The 6,097-nt window shown below is 51.8% G+C and overlaps 2 protein-coding genes across 2 annotated transcripts in view; both read left to right on the forward strand.

Annotated features, from left to right (window-relative positions):
* Positions 1 to 6,097, forward strand: part of LOC137391929 (ovostatin-like) — a 103,836-nt gene that overhangs the window by 62,031 nt on the left and 35,708 nt on the right. The gene's annotated exons all lie outside the window — the stretch shown is intronic.
* LOC137391927 (alpha-2-macroglobulin-like protein 1) overlaps positions 1 to 6,097 on the forward strand; it is a 133,383-nt gene that overhangs the window by 20,672 nt on the left and 106,614 nt on the right. The window lies entirely within an intron of this gene.

Consider the following 6,097-nt stretch of genomic DNA (forward strand, 5'->3'; position numbering starts at 1 on the left):
CACAAACCTTTAATTCCAATCTTCAACTCTAAGGCTGTGAATGATCTGACAATGCGCATCCAGTGCCAGAGACTACGAACTATGAAGTACTCGTTTACTGTGTCACACATACCGGGTAAAACCAATCAAATCACCAACCTACTTTCACGACAACCGTCTGGCAAGCCGAGCCAGGACGATATCGAGTTGGCCAATAATGTGGAAATCGGTGCTGTTTCAGACATTAACTATTTACCATTAACTGAGCCGAGGTTAGTTGAACTCAAACGCAAACAGTCTGAAAATATTACACTTCAATTAGTTATCAAATATACACAACACGGTTGGCCGTCGTTTCTCTCCGACGTGGAAATCAATTTGAAACCATACTGGTGTGCCCAGTCTGATCTAACATTAACGGATGGTTTACTATTACATGGTAAACGTATAGTCATACCACTCTCAGAACGTCACGATATACTGTCACGGTTACATAACGGACATTTAGGTATTCAGAAATGTAGAGAACGCGCCCGCCGCTCAGTGTGGTGGCTTGGAATTGCGGCTGAGGTAGGAGAGATAGTAAAGACATGCACAACTTGCCAGAAAAACCAGTCGGAGTACCGTGAACCGTTGAAACCCAGTACACTGCTCGACAGACTTTTGCAATGTGTAGCGACAGACTTATTCTACTGGCAGCGAACTAACTACATCCTTGTCACAGGCTACTTCTCGAGGTACGTAGAGATTAGTAAGCTAGCCGACCTAAACAGCAGATCTGTCATAACATCTCTCAAATCTATATTTGTCCGACATGGCATACCTGAAACAGTTGTATCTGACAATGGGACACAATATTCTAGTCAAGAATTTAAGGAATTCGCCAAAGATTACTCCTTCCAAAGTGTGACTAGCACCCCACATTGCCCACAAGGCAATGGAGCTGCTGAGCGTTCTGTACGCACTGTCAAGAACTTGCTTAACAAGTCTGCTGACCCGTACCTAGCTCTACTAGCGTATCGTAGCACACGCATACAGAATGGATACTCACCCGCCGAACTGCTGATGAATAGAAGACTTAGGACAGACTTGCCTGTTGATCCGTCTTCTCTATTACCGACTGTACCCGACTACAATATCATCTCGAATCGAGAGCACACGTACAAACAGAATATGACGACTAACTACGACCAACGTCATAACGCCCGTAAGTTACCAGAAGTCGTACCATCTGACAATGTATACGTACGTGACCTAGATCAAACTGGTATCGTGCCCCAGACACTTCCTGACAATTTTGTTCAAGTGCTCACTGACTCTAATGAAGTTCGCCGTAACCGTTGTGCAGTTATACTTCTACCTGACAATCAGAATACGGACAATCACATATCTAATACTCCTGAACCTACAGAGAGTAGACCGTGCTTATATAGCTCGCCCAGACCACAGGTTACGACAACTCCTCGTTGGAGCACTCGAACCCGTAAACCGATAAACCGTCTCGACTTGTAGATGTAGGTTTACTATTGTATTAGTCATTTTATTATACTCAGTAGTTCAGTAGATACGCTTTATATTACCATCTTGTTTTATGCTCACACTTTGTTGGTGCCTTTATATAATAAGGGAGATGTAGCATTATCATATTGTTGTGGAATGTGATCCACTGGGAGCTGAGCATAGGGCTGAGTTAAGCCAACCAAGCTGTGTTCAGTCAGGCGTGTTAATGAGGTCGGAGTTCAGCCAAGCCAAGCCAGAGGCATGCAGGGTCCAGCCAAGTAGAACGGAGGCGGAGCTTACTAGCTATGTATATAAGCTCGAACATTTGTGTAGAAGAGCAGAGCTGTTCTGGGCCTGTTCATTGCCTGTTACTTGATTCTTTCTTGTACACTTTGATGAACTAAGCAGAAATATATGTATTGTACTCATGCACGAGTCTTGTACTAGTGGAGGAAAGGGAAGGTCGCACAAACCTTTACACTGGTGGCAGCAGTGGGATTGGTAACGATCCTAAGAACTTCACCACAAGACTCGCATTTAGATCACTGGAATCTGGATGAACTGGGCTGCCTGAAAAACGGCGAGATCGCTCCTACTGGAAGAACTTCCTGGCAACAGGAAGAAACCCAGAGAGAGCTGTGGAAAGCCCTACAGGATCGGATTCAGTAGATGCACTGCTCCGGGAGCAGAAACTTACTGAAGGCTCCAACAGGACTTATCTGAGGAGGCAGCAAGCTCATACTGGAAGGACTTCCTACCAGAAGAAACCCAGGAAGAGCTGCGTAAAGCCTGCCAATCAAACCCAGTGGATGCACTGCTCCAGGAGCAGAAACCTGCTGAGGGTTCTGATAGGACTTGCCTGAGGAAGCGGCGTGCTCCTACTGGAAGAACTTCTTATGGGAAGAAGCCCAAAAAGAAGCTAGCGGCCGCGGACACAGTAGAGGCACTGCTCTGGGAGAAGAGCAGAAACCTACTGGAAGCCAGACATGGCCAACAGGAGCGCCAGGAGCGCTGACTCGGGACCCGACCAACTAGTCGAGGCACTAGAGCGGGTGTTGCTGATGCCAAGAGCTCGGTAACCAGCACCACGTTTCAGGACTCCCCAGTATACTGGAAAAGAAGATGTGGAGTATTTTATTGCTCGCTTCACAGATGTAGCCGACGCTAACCAGTGGACGGATGGAGCAATGCTATTGCACCTCCGGAAAGCACTGGGCAAACAGACTGAGGACTGCGGGCAGGCCGATGACATGGAGGCCATTTTCAATGCCCTCCGGGCAAGATTCGGGCTATCTGCCAGGCAGGAGCTGAGCCAGCTCAACACCCTTAGGCAAGAGGAAGAGACGACGCTGCAGGAGCATGCTATGGAGGTCGAGAGGTAGGTGCGCATTGCGTACGGGGACCTACCGAATCACCACCAAAATAGCATGACTATGGAGACCTTCTGCATCTCGCTGAAGGACCCTGCCCTGCAGAGACATTTGTTGGCCGTACCTACGCCCACACTGGCAGACACTGTACGGGCCAGGAATGACTACCTCCAAAATCAAGGAGGCGAGCGTAGACCCACTGGATCTTCAGTATGAGCCCTGGAAGGAGGAGCCTCTAACCAGGTGAACTCGGCCAATACCGATGTTATAGGACAACTAGCCCGACTGGTCCAAACTCTCGCGGACAAGGTGGAACGGCTCCAGGAGCAGATTCGCACTCAAACCGAGAGGAGCCAGCCAGCTACTCTTTGCTGGGTATGTGGTCAACCGATGCACGTACGGAAAAATTGCCCTCGCCACACCAAACCGGCTTCGGGAAACGAAAGGCGGCCACAGCAGTAGCTCCGACTACTGGCTGTGTCAAGGCCAAGCAAACACGGAAAGACAATAGAATTTCGTGGGACTCGGCAGCGGCTGACGGCTGTTTTCAACCAGCAAGGACTAACCTAAGGGAAGTTCATGCACAGGAAGGGCCTGTGGTGACACAGAACTATTATCAGTCCTTGGATGAGACTAGTCTGGACCGCCCCCCTATCCCGAACACAGCTTACGCCCCTTTATGCGAACGGTAGGGACGTAACCCAAAACACAGGAGGGTGACCCCCAAATCCCCTCCACCCCAGAAACTGAGAACCATCCCCACTGGACCAGACAATCGGAAGCCTGCCTTAAAAGCAGCCAGGCTGATCTTTTCTCCACCTTGGGGGTGGACATCACGGGAGCAGCAGATTTACTCCAAACGGGGGATGGCCCGAGGAACCGACCTCGCCCCACCACAGAAAGGAAGCCTTCCAGGCCTCACAGAGGATGTCCTGGAGGATCCCAACAGGGTGCAAGCCCTCAGCCGACCCCACTCTACCAGCTATTTCCTCCCGGGAAAAGTGGAGGGGCGGCCCATCCAGTTCCTGTTGGACACCGGATGCACCACCAATCTGATCAATAAACAAATATTTGATCGATTGCCAGGAGCCATGCTGGACCGACTCGAGGAGAGTGGCAGCCACGGACTATTAGCTGACGGAACACGGCTCCCCTTCTATGGGATAATTCGTCTGACTATCCGCTTGAGGGATGTGAAGACGGAGGAAGTCTTTATAGTTAGCTGACTGAGCGAAGATGCCACACTTGGAATGCCGTTCTTCGTGGCCAATCAATACGCTCTCGAGTTTGAGCAACCGGTGGTTCGAGTAGATGGCAAACAGCTAGTCTGCATGGACCGGCATGGCGGCTGCTACAGAGCAAAGCACAGGTGATGAGGGGGTTAGTGGTTCCCACTCGGATAGAGATGGTGATACACTGTCGCATCACCACGCAGAACTATTGCCCCATGGGACTAATCGAGGGACTTCCCGACGGACCTCCAGTAGCCAGTAGCCTGAACCAGCCGGGACCCAAGGGACAGGTCATCACCCGCTGCATGAACACTACGGAGTGTCCTTTGACCTTCCGGTCTGGAGCCACTATCGGCATTTACACGGGAGTGGAAACCCCACAAGTCGAGGAGGACAATCCCTTATTGTGTGACGCCGGTCCGACTTCAATCAATGGAGTGCCAGCTCACCTTGAGGAATTGTACCAGGCGACCCAGCCAAACTGTGAGGACATGGGACAAACGTCAAGGTTGGCATCCCTGCTGTGTCAATATGCCACAGTGTTCAGTAAGGGTGATGAAGACGTGGGAAGGACCTCGGAGGTGGAACATTCTATTCCACTTGAAGAGGGCACTCGGCCAATCCGACAACCCCCTCACAGACTCGGACTGGAGAAAGTGGGAGAGGCCGAGAGACAGGTCCAGGATCTGCTCAAATGAGGGCTCATCAAGCCAGCCGGAGGAGCTTAGAGCTCCCCCGTGGTGTTGGCCCAGAAGAAGGTTGGGAAGTGGCGCTTCTGTATTGACTACCGGCGTCTTAACGCCGTCACGAAGCAGGACGCTTACCCGCTACCTAAGATCGACGACAGCCTGGACGCCCTGTCCGGCAGTCGGTATTTTAGCACTCTTGACCTGGTGAGCGGGTATTGGCAGGTACCCCTAAATGCAGAGGCGCAGGAGAAATCGGCTTTCTCAACACAGTCCGGACTGTGGAAATGGAAGGTGTTGCCTTTCGAACTGACGTCCGCTCCCGTCACCTTCCAAAGACTAATGGAACGCGTTCTGCATGGCCTCCACTGGAGAACGCTGCTGCTATATTTGGATAATAATATCGTCATCGCCCCGGATTTCGATACGCATCTACATCGACTGAAGGAGGTCTTCCAGAGACTTCACAAGGCCGGACTGAAGCTGAAGCCCTCCAAGTGCGAGCTATTGCAATACCAGGTCCACTACCTGGGTCACATAGTAAGCCAGGACAAAGTCTCTACAGACCCCGACAAGGTGGAGGCTGTCGCAAAGTGGCTGAGTCCACGCGGAGTGAGGGAACTCCAAGGATTCCTCGGGACGATCGGCTACTACCGGCAATATATCCCAGAGTTTGCCACAATAGCGCAACCCTTGCATTGACTGACTGCAAAGGGAGAGCCCTGGAGATGGACGAAGGAAGAACAGACCGCTTGCGACACGCTAAAGGAGAGCATCAGCACCGCCCCGATCTTGGGCTATCCGGATCCTCAGAGGCAGTACATCCTGGACACAGACGCCAGCGGATGTGGAGTGGGGGCCGTGCTGTCCCAAGTACAGGAGGGCTGCGAGAGGGTCATTGCTTATTACAGCAAGACCCTCACCCCGTCGGAACGCAATTACTGCGTCACTTGACGGAAACTACTTGCGGTAGTGAAGGCGGTCAAACGCTTCCGGCCGTCTCTGTATGGCCAGAAGTTCCTCCTACGGACGAACCACGCGTCACTCCAGTGGCTATGCTGGAGGAGGTAACTCTCAAACCAAGAAGCCCGGTGGCTTGAGATCTTGGCGGAGTTCCGCTACATTCTGGAGCACAGGTCAGGGACTCACCACGGGAATGCGGATGGATTGAGCAGGCAAACCTGCGAGGACTGCTGGCAATGCGCAAGCATTAAACAGAGAGACCGTGGCCCCTCCCGGAAAGAGCTGGCAAGGGAACAAGGGCCGTTAGCCGCGTGGGTACCGACCAGTTGCCTGGATGGACTCCCGCCCTCGATAGAGCGGGATCGAC

The sequence above is a fragment of the Watersipora subatra genome, chromosome 3, assembly GCF_963576615.1.
Source record: "Watersipora subatra chromosome 3, tzWatSuba1.1, whole genome shotgun sequence".
Classification (NCBI taxonomy): domain Eukaryota; kingdom Metazoa; phylum Bryozoa; class Gymnolaemata; order Cheilostomatida; family Watersiporidae; genus Watersipora; species Watersipora subatra.